We start from the raw sequence: 15,877 nt of genomic DNA, 5'->3' as shown, positions 1-15,877 counted from the left end.
ATTCCAATGTTATTGAGGAGCAGCTGCTGTTCTCTTTCATTGTTTGTTTTGTTCAGATAAGTTACGAACTTTTTTAGTTCGATTACTTCGGCTTCAAGCTTGTCCATTTTTTCAGCTTTTCTTCTAAAACCAAAATTTTGTTTTTGTAGTCTTCGATGGTGCTATTGTTATAAACGATCGTCTGTTCAACGGAAGCTAGTTTTGAGTTCATTGAGTGCATCTGGGAAGAGAGTTTCTTGATTTCGCTAAGAAGAATTGACAGTTCTCAAATCGACAGAGTTGAGATTGCTGGAGAGCGGTGATTGGCCTGTTTTGCATTTAGCGCACATCCATGACTCCCTGTTCTCCTCCGAAATCTTCTTAAAAAATGCAGAGGTAGTTTTGGCACAGCTGAGATGCATTTGGTCTTTACAACTTATATAACAACTTGATGTACAGTTGTCTAAAATTCAAGAAAAAATCCAAAACAGGACACAGTTATGCGTGCGGCTGTCCCGGCAAAAATTAAGTTACAAATTACGCTAAGATAATTGGCAAAAAGGGGGATTCTTTGTCAAGTCTGGCTTATATGTACAGAGTTCCAAAAAATACGATATCATTGTTTATAAAAGAAGTGTTCGTTGCAATAGTTGATGCCCTAAAATCTGTTACGAAGGAAAAAAAAAGATATTATTTTTTCTAACGTTCAGAGACGTGTTATTTAATAATAATAACTTATAATTAATAATATAATTAATTGCAGTGTCAAAGACATTATTATTTTTGTAAACTTCTTGCTTCTGATCTCAAAGACAGGGATGGCTTTTGGTATAGATCCTTAAATCTTTGGGGATCTAGTGAGAGGCACGAAATGAAAGACGGTGATGAAGGTCACAGTGTTCATTGAGTCAGTTTTCCGTGATGAGAGTTGACGTAGGACAGATGTAGTATTCTCCGGATGTAGGCTGTGATGGCTGGTCAAGCGCGGGTCAGTGAGTCGACGCCGGGCGCTGGTGACCGGACTCGTTGACTGTCAGGCACTGGCGATCTTGGCAATCAGTACTCCAGTGCTGACGGGAAGGCCGAAGGTGCGGTGGACCTTGTAGGCGGTTGAGCGGGAGCTGCGTAGACCAGTGAGGCGCTGGAACCAGGGCGTTGTAATCCGTTGTAGCGCTGGCCAGGGACGGTGGAAAAGGCCCTAGGATGATGTCCCGATGGAGTCCATAGTTGAAACAGGGCGGAGCCGGGAATATCTTCCTTCGCGTAAATAAGGTGCGCGGATTATCACTCGTGAGACTTGTAAATAGTTGGCGGCAGATTGATGACTGACTGACTGCTCGCTGCGTCGGGCTTATTTATACTGTACAGCCGACGGCAACAGTAGGTAGATGAATTGCAAATAAATCGGAGCCATTCACTCACTCTAGACGGGCTTTCTACTCTCATCGCTCAGCTAAAAACTTGATCAACTCTGTTGAAAGGGTGTTCACACTTGTCATTCAGCTTTCAAGTATCATACATCATAGAGTTAATCAACTAAAATCGCACTGTCTTAACGGGGTATCATCGACAAGTGTGAACACCTTGAGCTGGTACCAATCCTGGTGTAATTTATACTTGTTAAATAGGTACAGGCAAATCGTTAAGAAGATACGTTTGAATGTTTTTGTGAACCCCGTTAGTATTGCCTGCAGTCCCATTTTTCTCCCAAAGATACCGGTTGCGTTTTATATTCCGATTCCGATAAAATGAATAGACTCTTCTTTGAACGTCCTTATCAGTACGAAGTACGCCTTGTAATAAACGTGTTTGTAGAACTGAGGTGCATTGATGACTTTATAAAATAATTACCCACTCGTAAGTAACTTTTACCTACTTCAAAACTACTCTAGAATGAATTAATTTAAACGCACACATATAATCAAATATCACTAGTACCTAACTTATACACTCATAATTTCTTAAGGGGATGTTACCGCAAGCGCAGCATAATTGCGGTTTTTGGCGCAGCTTTTAGAAATTTCTATATTGTTTATCAGAAAATAATATTATGTTTTGAACAGAAAATTTATTCTTCTAAACAATGAGAAAACAAAACGTATTAAAATGTTTAAAACAATTGCGTTAAAAAAATTAACAGAACCTCTAAAAATAGCTTTAACTTCGATTATATCCTTTTATTCTAAATACAGGAGAATTTTAAATATATACATTATCACCACGTCAATGTCGTCTAAACGATTAGAGAATAAAATTATTTTAAAAAGTATTAAAACAAGGCTTAAATAAATAAAAACAGTTTTTCAATACTAAGATATTATTCCTTGTATCACCGCATTATATAAATCACAACATTTAATTTATTAGTAGTAAAATATAAAGAAATTAAAATTAAATTCACAAGGGATGTTGGAACGCCTATTTATTTATGTCTAAATTGCTTTCTAGTGATGTAGGTGCGTACATGACTACCTGTCAGATATATTATACGTTTCTCTAGCTTTTGTTATAATGTCTTAAAATGTGTCTGAAACACCGTGACTGGTATCTGGAGATGCGTTTTTTTTACGTGAACACCTCACAAAATCTCAACTATTCGGAGCCAGTGGAACTAAGGCATCCCTAATTGGGATATGTTTAGGATATTTTAGGCTGAAGGCAGTGGGGAAGGTAAGGGTAAGGTTAGGAAGTACCTACCTGGCAATTTCAAGAAATGATTCGTTTTTAAAAGTTGGTCTTTCACCGGAGCTGAAAGTACCCGCAACCTCCTGTACAACATAAAATACATCAATCAGTGCCAATTTTGGAAATGTCACACACGTACCCCACGAGGTAAGTTTTATATATTTGTAATCGCAGACTAAAACATAATAGTTAGATTTCCCATTTTAATTCTTGAAAAAATGCAATCGTATACGTAATCATTTGCTTATTTCCTGGTAATTTACCGGTTTCATTTAATTCAATATTATTGTTTTGCACCGAACGCATTAATTTCAAATAATTTGGTAATTGATGTTTATCAGCGCTTGTAGATCAGATAAATAATTTCACTTTGTAGATTGAGTAAAACTGTATTGATTTAGTACCGGAGTTTTAGATTAGGACACTTATTTTTTATTGATTATCACAATAATTAAAGAGACTCTTAAATATACCAGTCACCGATGTTTATCAACTGTCAAACGTTAGTAGGTAGTATTATATGAATTAGGTATATCAACTTCAGTTCGCATATCAACACTCTTGCGCATACGATTACATTGTAAGCACTAAAGCGCTGGATTATAGACTATTAGAGACAAAATATTGCTTTAGTAACGGCAATCGAAATATAGCTTCTTAGAGAGATAGACGTGAAATCTATGATCGCTTCAAATTTAAAATTAGATGTTGTTTGCCGTCATTGGATAATTGTGTTCAATTCAAGAAGTTAGTATTAAAACAGTGTGAAAACCAAATACAATAACAGTGCTTGTAAAACAGGAAATAATTCATTGGTTTAAAACTTCTCTCCAGAACGAGTTGCTACGATATTTTACAGTGAGTTATTTTTTGGTATTCGTGATTTTTACATGTGACGATTTTATGGGAAATATATATAATTAGCGCGGAGCCGTAAAACATCACCGGACATTATATGTATTATGTAGGATTTGTGAAGCTGAAAGTATTTATACAGGATCTCCTTTCAAAAACAAATACGTATATTACCTATTTTCTTTATAATATACTCAAAAATAACCAAATCTGTAAAAATATTTAAACAAAAGAAACACACATTTCGAATATAAACTTATTTATATACCTGCTATATAGCTTGTCTGAATTCTCACAATCAGTTCTATCTTTAAAATGCAAAGCAAATTTCACGCGGGTATATTTCATTTTACGCGCCGACAGCGAAATTAGTATTTTAATGATTATTATAATTTTAATTTCCGACATTATGTCCGGGTTAAATTTTTCCCCACAGTAAAAACTAAACCCTTCTACACACTTTTTCACAAATGATCATCTAGTCAATCCATATTATGCAAGTGCATTATATAAACATAATAAATACAAAACAATACAAGAACAACAAGTCAACTCAAAAGAGATCAATTGGTTAAATAATTCACCGACTCCAGATATTTTCATATCAGAGGGTTCGGCTCGGTAGTCCTAACTGGACCTATAAATCCTACTGATCCCTCAACATAAATATTTTAAAAATCTTTCGTAATCCTACATGTATTTAAAATTACTAATTTTTGCATTTTTATATATATAAATTCTTTGATAGATCTAATACGCCTAAATTTTTGATGAGAGATCTAGGTATAATGCCAGTAGTCGAAATAACAAATAGTAATATTTTTATTGTCTGAGAATGCCAAATTATTTTTATCTCATTTCGTAAATCTGTGCATTTTCTTATTTTTTCACTAACAGATTTTTTGAGATTACAAGAATTTGTAATAGCGACATCAATGATATAAGTTTTTTTTTTTTTTTAAATTTTCCCCTTCCATACACAAGCAAATGCTTTCAATGGAAGAGTAGTAAAAAGACCCAAGATGTAAAATGAATTATGTACCATATAAACATATTATTAAAAATAAAAAATAATTACTAAAAAAAAAAAAAAAAAATTGTAATGTAAAACTATATCGGGTCTATTATGACTAATCGTTCGGTCTGTTAGTATAGTTTTATCATAATATATTTTATAAAATTCATTTTCTAAAAATGAATTTGCTCGTATTCATAATATGGTACTATATTACTGCAGACAATCAAGTTATGTTTAATTGCCAAACTTTGGTGAATTATTTTTAAAACTTGATTGTGCCTATAATTTTTAGTATTAATGACTGAATGGAAAGCATAAATCTTTCTATTTCTGCGCTCAACTCTCCAATACTCAACCATTTGTTTGACGAAAATTTGTCAGCATACGTTTGGTTGAGATAATTGTAATTGTAATTATAATAAAAGTGTTTTGCGTGAATAATTTTATTTGACCAGGAATCTAATAATTCCTGGTTGGGATTTATAAAAAAATTGGCATTCTCGTCGTATAAATTTAAAGGTGTAATGTTTCTATCTGCCTTGCAAATTATTTTGAGCATTTCTGAGCTATAAGCTTTCCTATGGAAAAAAAGTTCTTCGCATTCCTACCTGATTATGTTTCAAAGAAGTTATTTTGACTATTCCTCTACCTCCTAAATTTCTAGGTAAATTTATTCGTTCTATAGCTAAATTTGGATGATGGTAATTAAACATTGTTAGCGTAGTTCAAATTAATCGTTCTAAGTTATCTAAATCTGTATTGGACCATTTAATTATGCCAAATGAGTACGTTAATAGAGGTATTGCCCAAGTATTTATTGCTTTTACAAAATTTTTAGCAGATGGATTGCATTTTAAAAAATTTCTGATCCTAGTTTGAAATTTAATCCTAATATCATTTTTAATACTAGTATGGTCTAATCTTTTTGTTTGTGGGTATCGTAAATATTTATAAACCTCATCCCTTTTTATACTAGTAATTTGGAAATTTCTAAATATACTCTCGTCCCCATCTTCAATTTTGCCTTTCTCTATATGGATCGTTCTACATTTATCTAAACCAAAAGTCATTTTAATATCATCTGAAAAGTTTTTAACCACCTTGATCATTTTTTCTAAATTTTGTTCAGAATTCGAAAATAATTTTACATCATCCATAAATAATAAATGCGAAATTGTACTACTCTCCCTTGTATTACTCTTAATTTTTATTCCAAACTTGCTTTTAATTAACATTTTAGATAGAGGATTCAATGCTAAGCAAAACCAAAGAGGACTCAATGAGTCTCCTTGAAAAATCCCTCTTTTATTTGAAATGCCCGGTATTACAATTTTCTTACCTTTAAAATTGATAATTAAATTGATATTCCAAAAGTATATAGTATTTTCCAAAAATCTAATAATAATGTGGTTAATTTTACAAATATTTAATACTTTGATCAGCCACGAGTGCGGGACACTATCGAAAGCCTTTTGGTACTCTATATAGCAAGTATGTAAATTACGCTTTCGAGTTTGAATCTATTTTAGAATTAAAGAATCATTAACTAATTGTTCTTTACCCCATATATCCCATATGTTTTCTGCGACAACCTTTTTGTTGTTCAGATAAAATATTTTTTTCATCTAAATGAATATATATTAAATCTGTCAAGTCACAACTGTTTTTACGGGTTGTCAAAGTTACCGGGAAGACTTTACTTTAGTTATTTAACTCACAATTTTATTTCACTGACACTAATGAACCGATTTGAATTTTCCTTTCAGTCGGTATTTCCGTGTTTATTTTAATAGAAACCAATGTCTCCACTGACTTAATACCTTTTGGTTCTAGCAACTCTCTTTCTATCTCTCTTACACTTCCTGACCAGGTAAATAGCTTACCTATTTGAACTTCATGATGATGATAAAACACGGTTTTGTGTTTGAAATCTAAGCCTCGATTAGCCAGATTTTCGGATCACGAAACACGCCCTTCGCAATGTATTGTGTCTTTTGTTCTATGGTATTTGGCATCTAAAAACTTTGTGTCTTTTTTTGCAGATAAATCGAAATACCCTAAACATTAAAAATGGCCGATGAAGACAGGATCGTATTCGAGGACTCCATTCCGGTAGAGAACACTCAGGTGCCGCAGGTGCCCGACCAAGAAGTGGAAGTGTCGCTGACCACCAGGAACATGATAGACGCTCCGTTAAATGACTGTCCCCCAGGATACGCGAGGGACGCCGGGGGGGAGTTCCGCCCCATATTCTAGTGAAAGGAGAAATCTTCAATAACCCCTTATACCAAATCCACATATTATTTTGGAAATCACATAATGAGGTTGCCTCTTAATAGTCACACGGAAAAAATTACCCTGTTATAAAACTGATTCTCCTAAAACATCAATTTTTTGACGGCTTATATCTTTGGTACTACATATTCGGTATTTTTTTAAATTCTGCGTGCTCTAAATATGATAAATTTGTAATACCATGAAGAATCGTTGTAGGAGATAACCTCGTTATCCAGAAATTTGATAAAAATCAAACAGTAACAAATCATGACCATGGCATCATCAAGCGTCACCCATTATTAAAAAAAATGGTTATTTTTTGAGGTTATGATCGGAAAAAAATTACATAACTCAACTTTTATCCACACCGACCGCACATAATCGACTTACAACAGTAGTGAGCTTACAAATAAATAATCTACGTGTTTATATTTATATATTTATTTACGGTACGAGTAACTTTAAGTACAGAATTCTATGTAACCATATAATTTAATTTTAAACAAAAATGGGATTAGAAAAAAATTATACAGTGTGAACAAACAAATATGACCACTAAAATGTACAACCATGCTATAGGATACAAAATGTTAATTAATGACTTTTTTTTAAATATGTGAAATGCTTTTATAATAATAACTATTTTTATACTAACTTTATTTAATGTGGGTATCTATTCGATTTTACGTTGCAAATAAAATTGTGTGAAAAGTTTAGATGGATTAATAAATAAAATTGTTCGCTTTACGTTCATAATTTTTTCTCTTCGACATCTTTCTTTCTCACCTTACCACATTCCTTTCAATTGGTCCCATCACTTTCCTTTAGGTTAGATTCTCTTACCACATTCCTTTCAGTTGGTCACATCACTTTTCTTTAGGCTCGATCCTCTTACCACATTCCTTTCAGTTGGTCCCATCACTTTCCTTTAGGCTAGATCCTCTTACCACATTCCTTTCAGTTGGTCCCATCACTTTCCTTTAGGCTAGATCCTCTTACCACATTCCTTTCAGTTGGTCCCATCACTTTCCTTTAGGTTCGATCCTCTTACCACATTCCTTTCAGTTGATCCCATAACTTTCATTTAGGCTAGATCTTCTTACCACATTCCTTTCAGTGGGTCCCATCACTTTCCTTTGTGCTAGATCCTCTTGCCACATTAATTTCAGTTGATTCTGCGTCCCATTGCTTTTCTATTGGCTAAATCCTGAACATACCACTTTCCTTTCAGATACCTCTAGTCTTTTTCTTTCAGTAAAATTTTCGCCTCCTGCGTTTTGTCAGTTGGTACTGGACACTTGATTGAACAAGTATATTTCTTTAATAAAACAATATAAATTTCCAAATATAATATATAATCAACCACCACAACACGGACATGTGTCTAGCTTGGTGGTCTTAACATACCCAAAAATTGTAATAACCAAAAAACACTGAATATACTGATATACTGATCGATAGAGTCCTGTTGGAAAAGTCAAAGGGTCTCAACCAGTGTCTCCGGATCTGGCCTGCAATGCAGTAGGTGAGCAGACGAATCCGCCGTCAGGACCTAGACAAACCTCACCCATGAACACGGGAACCCCTGCTAAGTCGCCAAACGTATCAAACCACCTGGGTTAACATATGGTAGAGGTGTTGGTTTTCCAATAAATGGTTCGCGAGGCGGCGGTACCCGCCTCCTAAATTGATCTGATCAACATCAATCAAATCAAATATATTATTGTATTGGTGATTTGTATGTCTTTCTTGGAAGAATTTAGTTTTTATATGGAAAAACTATTTATTTATTTTACGGGCGCAAAAAAAATCATCTTAATATTTTACAGCATAACTTTCAAATGGTTTTTTCCTAAAATAATTAAATTACCGCCATCTATGAATGAGCAGATTATAAATTATTTTATGTTTACCACTAAGACGAGACAATACCCTTAAGGTTAAACGCAACGCTTGTTATATTCTACGTGTTCATAGATGGCGTTAATTAAATAATTTTATTAAAATACGCTTTTGCAAAGTATTTCTTTACAATATTAAGAAAAATCATTTGTTTGCGCCCGTATATACGCAATATGAATATGAATCAATAGTTTTGTTCGTTTAAAAACTCAATTCTTTCGAGAAAGGCATACAAATACAATATTGTACCGATTATTCAATCCAATATTGTATTTGCATGCCTTTCTCGATAGAATTGAGTTTTTATATAGACAAAACTATTTATTCATATTCACATTGCGTATATGCGGGCGCAAACATATAATTTGTCTTAATACTGTAAAGCAATACCTTGCAAAAAGCGAATTTTGATCAAATTAATTAATTACGCCATCTATGAACACGTAGAATATTACGAGCGTTGCGTTTAACCTTAAATAAAGTCAGAATCATAAGGACATAAGTGAACCAGCCGTGCACAAAAAATTGTGACGCGTGGACCTGGTGTATTGAACAGACCTGCGGTTGAATTTGCCCTATCAAATCCCTAAAATAAAGTGGGAATCACGACATGAGTGATAATTTTGCATAAGGACATTATTCGATATGAAGGATCTACGGTTGACTGGCCTAGAAAGTTGAAATTTCCGTGGGTTTTATTTTGATTATTTCTGATAAACGTATTACTAAATTCTCAAATGTTTCTAGAGGGATCCCTCGGAAAGTTACTAATTCACCGTCTATAAAAATAAAATTTGCTGCTCACTGCTAATTTTATAGTTTTTAGCCACGCGGCGGGGCTCTCGCAGGCCGACCTCCGGGAAGCCCGATTACAGGTGAAGCCGCGCCCCCGGTCGGAGAGATTGACAAATTACACCATTTTAATTGCGGGCAGGGATCAAATCATTAATTATAAAAATAACTCTCAATCTTTAGTTATATTTTTCTTCTGGTGTCCTCTCTAATTGGAGGTTGGCTTTGTGTCCGACAAAACATAAGCAATAGACAGCTTACTCTTAGGTCAGCAGATCTAGAAGTTAGTAATCGTCTAATCGAACTTTCTAGATCAAATCGAGCCGTTTACTATGATCGCTCTTTTAGTGTAACAGGCCCGCTCATCTGGAATAGACTTCCCTCAGCTCTTACTAATCTCCAGAATTTGGCTGAATTTAAACGGGCTTTAAAAACAAAATTATTTAAAAAAATCTTACCATTCATAAATCTTAACTTCTTTTCAATATTTTATAATAAGCCATATTCTAAAACTTCCGGTAATTGTTTGGTTTCGGTTGCCTTCTCATTGTACCTTTTAACATATCTGCTTAAAAGATTCTCATTTCTGAGCACAAACTGCCTCCTGTTTTATATTATGTTTTAGTTTTAATATTCTTGTTTTGTTCTGTTCTGCTTTTATTGTTATTCTAAGTTTTGTCATCACTTTGTATAAACAGTATATTTAGTGTTATAATATTATTTCTTTATTTATTTATTCATTTTCGGTAAATCGACATTTTACATTTAAACAGTTTGTACATAAGTATTATATAGTAAAATAAAACCAATTATGGAATTCCTCCTTGTGACTTTAACTGAGACAGCATAATATGAAATGAAGTTATTTAAATTTGTGAGAAAGGAATATGAATTAAAAAATTTATACAAATCAAAGATTATATAAAACGAAAAATTTACAAAACAATACATTTATAGCCATGGAGAGAGGTTGTAGATATAAATCAAATCATAATATAGATATAAACAATAGAGACATAAACATTATTCACAAACCATCAGAGAAATATTCCTTTATGGACCTCTTGTATTTGGTAAGTTCACAACTGAAAATATCAACTTTGGATAATAAGCTATTGTAATTATTGAATAGTCTGTTCAGGCAAGAATTCTGCTTAGAGTTCGTTTTGCTTTGATCAACCCTGAACAGGACACAAGAGCGTGTTGAACGCACAGGTACATTGAATTAGATCTGTATTGAGTAAGGCACACTGTAGGAATAATTTTAAGAACATGACCACCTATACTGAATTACCGTTTTTAAGTTTGTTATAGTAGAGCGCACTTGAAGTGAAATGACAATAAACTAAGCCATATAAATGCCATGTTATTATTATTATTATCATACCATTATTCTTGCATACAACTTATATTACTTATTTGTTTAAAAAAATCATGCACTAAAAATCATTTCTATAATATTTCATTAAGATAATTAAATAAAAAATCATAAAGCGGCCTGTCAGCAGAATATGTAACTCTAGTGATAAACATGTTTAAAATTAGAAATGCAAACAAAATTATAATCACACTAATTTCAATTATTTATTTATTTATTATAAGTTGTCGATGTATCGGAGTTTGCATAAAGTAATTTGAAATATTCCTCAATATTCGTATTCCTGCGACAAATTATTCACGTTCAAATCTTCAAAATTGAAACTCCATTCTGACGAGCGATTAATTAGTTTATTAGTAATTAGGTAATTAGTATCTAATTGTGATTTACAATTACTAATGAGATAATTTATCATTGTGATTCAATTAGTAATTACCAAAAATATTTTCTTTTAACAATATTGCTGTATTTTTAAATGTTTATTTTTTTACAGATGTCACATCTTTTCAAGTAAATCGGTGTTCATTAGAAAGATAAATTTCTGACGTCTCTTTAATTTGTCAACCAAAAATTATAATTATAGAAAATTGATAGTAAATATTTGCATATTGACACACTACGCACAATATACTTTCATAGTAAGCACTGAAGCGTTGTATTCTAGACTAGATATGAAAACATAGCTTTAGTAACGTCAATCGAAATATAGCTTCTTAGAGAGATAGACGTGAATTCTATGATCGCTTCAAATTTAAAATTAGATGATAATTGTGTAAAATTCAAGAAGTTTGTATTAAAAGTGTAAAAACCACATACAATAACAGTGTTTGTATACTAGGAAATAATTCATTGGTTTAAAACTTCTCTCCAGAACGAGTTGCTACGATATTTTACAGTAAGTTATTTTTTGCTCTTAGTATTTTTACACGTAAAAATTTTATGGGAAATATATATTACTAGTGCGGACCAGTAAAAAATCACGGGACATTATATTATGTAGGCTTTGTGAAGCTAAAAGTATTTATAAAGGATCTCCTTTCAAAAACAAATATGTATATTGCCAATTTTCTTTATAATGTAATCATATTTTTATTGACAAATAGAATTATACCTTTCGAATGAACACCGTTAGTCAAACCTAGAAAAATATTAAAACAAAAGTAATACAGATATCAAATATAAATTTATTTCTATACCTACTCTATCGCTTGTCTGAATTCTCACAATCAGTTTTATTTTTAAAATTTCAAAGCAAATTTACGTTCATTGAACGTGACTAATTTCACTTTATAATTCGCTTTAGTGTTTTGATGATAATAACACCTTTTTATTAATAATGTTTTTAAAAAATCTTTTTTGTAGCACGACTTATTTTGATTTGAGCTTCCGTTATCGAGTAAATCGAGTCCGAATTGAGATTTTTTTGGGTTGAATAATTTTGGAAGTAATATATAAAAAAAATTGAAAACAACCCGTAAAAAGCAAAGTTTTTTTACAATGATAGATCTATTTTAAAATGTCTTTTGTAAGTTAAATTTTGTAAATAATATACTTTGACATTAAAACATGGTTTGACTGTGAATTAAAGAAATTGATTACCCAGGAGTCGTCAACTCTACCAACCTCGCCAAATTCCGATCGAGTAGGATTGACATTTGTTTCTTATATTAACTGATTTCAGTTGAAATGCAAATCTTGGATGCGGAAATTAAGCCACTTCCCGACATCCCATCAAGCTGAAACTCGGCGGATATACTCGTTGTCGATGATAAAACATTCTTTTAACTTTTGGCGGCAATCACATACGCAGACATATTCGCATTTCTCTGAAATCAGATAACATTGCAGCAGATAATTTACGAAATAAATGTCGGTCCTTTCCGATCTGCATTTGGCAAAGTTGCTAGAACTGTCAACTCCAGTTCCTAGAGAGGAAGGTACAATCCTCAGTCAAACAAAACAAAAACAAGATTTTTTTAAGACATTTTCAAATAGATGTATTATAGTAAAAAAACCTTTGTTTACCGATTGTTGAAGTTACCGGGAAAACTTAACTTCAGTTATTTAACTCACAACTGTTTTTACCTGAACGGTTGTGGAAGTTACCTGAAAGACTTTACTATAATAATAATTGCACAGTTTGTATAGCGCCGCTTTTGTGAGATACCACCTCAGGGACGCTATTTATTATAACTGTTTTTACGGGTTGTTGATTCAAGTCTCAAATTCAAGCCTCGATTTTCCAGACTTTTGGATCACGAAACTCACCCGTCGCAATTTATTTTGTCCTTTATTCTATGGTATTTGGCATCTAAAACTTTTGTGTCTTTTTTGCGCAGATAAATCGAAATATCCCAACCTTAAAAAATGGCCGATATAGACAGTATCATATACGAGGACTTCATTCCGGTAGAAAGCACTCCCTCCGCAACCGATGTTCCGCAGGTGCCCGACCAAGAAGTGACCACCAGGAACATGATAGGCGCTTTGACAAGCGACTGTCCCCCAGGAAACTCAAGGGACGCTACCGGGGAGTGCCGCCCCATATTCTAGTGAAGGGAGAACTCTTCAAGAACCCTTCATACCAAATCCACATATTATCTTTGAAATCACAAAATGAGTTTGTCTTCTAATAGTCACACGGAGAAAAATGATCCTGTTAAAAAAGTGATCACATGCCGATTTCCTAACAAAATATTAGTCATTTAGGATTTATCCAGAACACGTGTTCTTTTCTTAATAAATGTCACGAAGGAATGCGACAATATCAATACTTGTATGAACACGTGTTACAATACTTTGTTAGGAACTCATTCGTTAAAGGCCTGCAGTCCCGTTTTTAGCAGGAAAACGAAACATTTGACCATTTTTTAATAAATTAACAGTATTTTATATCAGAAAGTTTTCTCCGTGCAGTAAATTTTTCGATTTGTATAAAAAATTACGAACTTATAAGCCATCAAAGTAAACGTTAGTAAAACAAATATAAAGTAGATATTTGATAAATTTGTAATTACGTGAAATATCGTTGTAGGACAACCTCATTATCTAGAAATTTGATAAAAAACCAACAATAACAAATCATGACCATGAAAACATCGAGTGAACCGATTATTAAAAAAATAGGTTAAACATTGAGGTTATGGTCGGAAAAAAATCACATATCTCAACTTTTATTCACACCAACCGCATATAATCGACTTACAACAATAGTAAGATTACAATCAAACAATTTAAATGTGTAGTATTTAACAAATAACTAACAGACGTGTTTATACTTTTATTTATTTACGGTATAAGTACATTTAACTACAGAATCCAATGTGATTATACAATCTATTTTTTTGTTAAAATACTACATGTTAATTAATAACGATTTTTAAAAAATATGTGAAATGCTTTTAAAATTATTTTTATTTTTGTTTTATTGAGTTCTATGTTCCAATGGTATATTGAGTTTTATTGAGTTCTATGTTCCAATGGTATATTGAGTTTTATTGAGTTCTATGTTCCAATGGTATATTGAGTTTTATTGAGTTCTATGTTCCAATGGTATATTGAGTTTTATTGAGTTCTATGTTCCAATGGTATATTGAGTTTTATTGAGTTCTATGTTCCAATGGTATATTGAGTTTTATTGAGTTCTATGTTCCAATTGTATATTGAGTTTTATTGAGTTCTATGTTCCAATGGTATATGTGTTACTTAAATATTGTTTACTTTGCTACCGGTTTTGACATAACTAGCAATCTTAAAACATAGTTAATGACACGGTTGTGTTGAAAATTGTAGCAAAGTAAACAAAATTTAAGTAACACATATATTATTGGAAAATAAAACTAAATAAAACATTTGAAAATAAAATTATGTATGAAAAGTTTCGATGGATTAATATTAATAAATAAAAATATTCGCTTTACGTTCAAAAATATTTTTCTTCGTCATCTTTCTTTTTCACAGATTCCAGATTCCTTTCAGTTGATCCCATCACTTTCCTTTAGGCTAGATCCTCTTACCACATTCCTTTTAGTTGGTCCCATCACTTTCCTTTCGGCTAGATCCTCTTACCACATTAATTTCAGTTAGTTCCTCTCCCCATTACTTTCATTTGGGTCAAATTAACATCATACACTTTTCTTTCATTTGATATCACTCGTAGCATTGCTTTCCTGTTGGTTAAATCCTTATCATACTACTTTCCTTTCGGTTGATTCATCGTCCCATTACATTCCTGCTAGCTAAATCCTTATCGCGACACTTTCTTTTCAGTAGATTCTTCGTCCGATTGCTTTCCTGTTGGCTTAATCCTCATCAAACTACTTTCTTTTCAGTTGATTCTGCGTCCCATTGCTTTCCTATTGGATAAATCCTCAAATACCACTTTCCTTGCAGTCTTCCTCTCGTTCTTTCCTTTTAGTTAAATTTTCGCCTTATGCGTTTTTTCAGTCGATTCCTCATCATGTCTTCTTTACCCAAACTTTTCGAAAGCCTAGAACTAGACAAGTTGAAATCTCACTTTAAACGAGTAATCTCACCCTTTCAACATGAATTTATTAAAGGAAGATCAACGCTTTCCTATTTAATGATATCGATGATCTTTAATAATTGATACAAATCAATGATATCGTTAATGCCTTTAACGCATCATATCAAACTGAATCCATATATACTGACTTATATGTAAAGCATCTGATAAAGCACACCACAGAATCTTAATACGAAAATTAAAATTGTTAGGAGTGAGAGGGAGCATGTAAGAAAGGTTTAAAAGTTGGGTCTGTTGGGAAGGTACTTACCGGTAAAGGTGGATTCATTCACTTCTTACAAATTTGCGGCATCAAGCGAAGTACCGCAAGGATCTCATTTCGGCCCAATATTATTTTGTTTGTTCATCAATGATATATTTGTAGTAAATAATTTTAGCAAAGTCAAAGTTCTGTTGTTTGCCAATGATCTGAAGATCTACATAGTAATTAAAAATTAAAGTTGAA

The 15,877-nt window shown here is 32.6% G+C and overlaps 2 long non-coding RNA genes across 2 annotated transcripts; both read left to right on the top strand.

The window, feature by feature from the left end:
* Positions 1–3,160: 3,160 nt before the first annotated feature.
* Positions 3,161–7,352, top strand: LOC149414685 (uncharacterized). Its single transcript, XR_016303913.1, has 2 exons — positions 3,161–3,522; positions 6,580–7,352. It is a non-coding gene; the product is annotated as an uncharacterized LOC149414685 (long non-coding RNA).
* Positions 7,353–11,619: 4,267 nt separating this feature from the next.
* On the top strand, positions 11,620–14,326 carry LOC149414684 (uncharacterized). Its single transcript, XR_016303909.1, has 2 exons — positions 11,620–11,781; positions 13,226–14,326. It is a non-coding gene; the product is annotated as an uncharacterized LOC149414684 (long non-coding RNA).
* Positions 14,327–15,877: the final 1,551 nt, after the last annotated feature.

This window comes from Hesperophylax consimilis, chromosome 19 (genome assembly GCF_061612785.1).
Source record: "Hesperophylax consimilis isolate HC1 chromosome 19, BYU_Hcon_1.0, whole genome shotgun sequence".
Taxonomy (NCBI): Eukaryota; Metazoa; Arthropoda; class Insecta; order Trichoptera; family Limnephilidae; genus Hesperophylax; species Hesperophylax consimilis.
The sequence above is the reverse complement of the archived record's forward strand: the minus strand, read 5'-3'. Positions and strand labels throughout refer to the sequence as shown.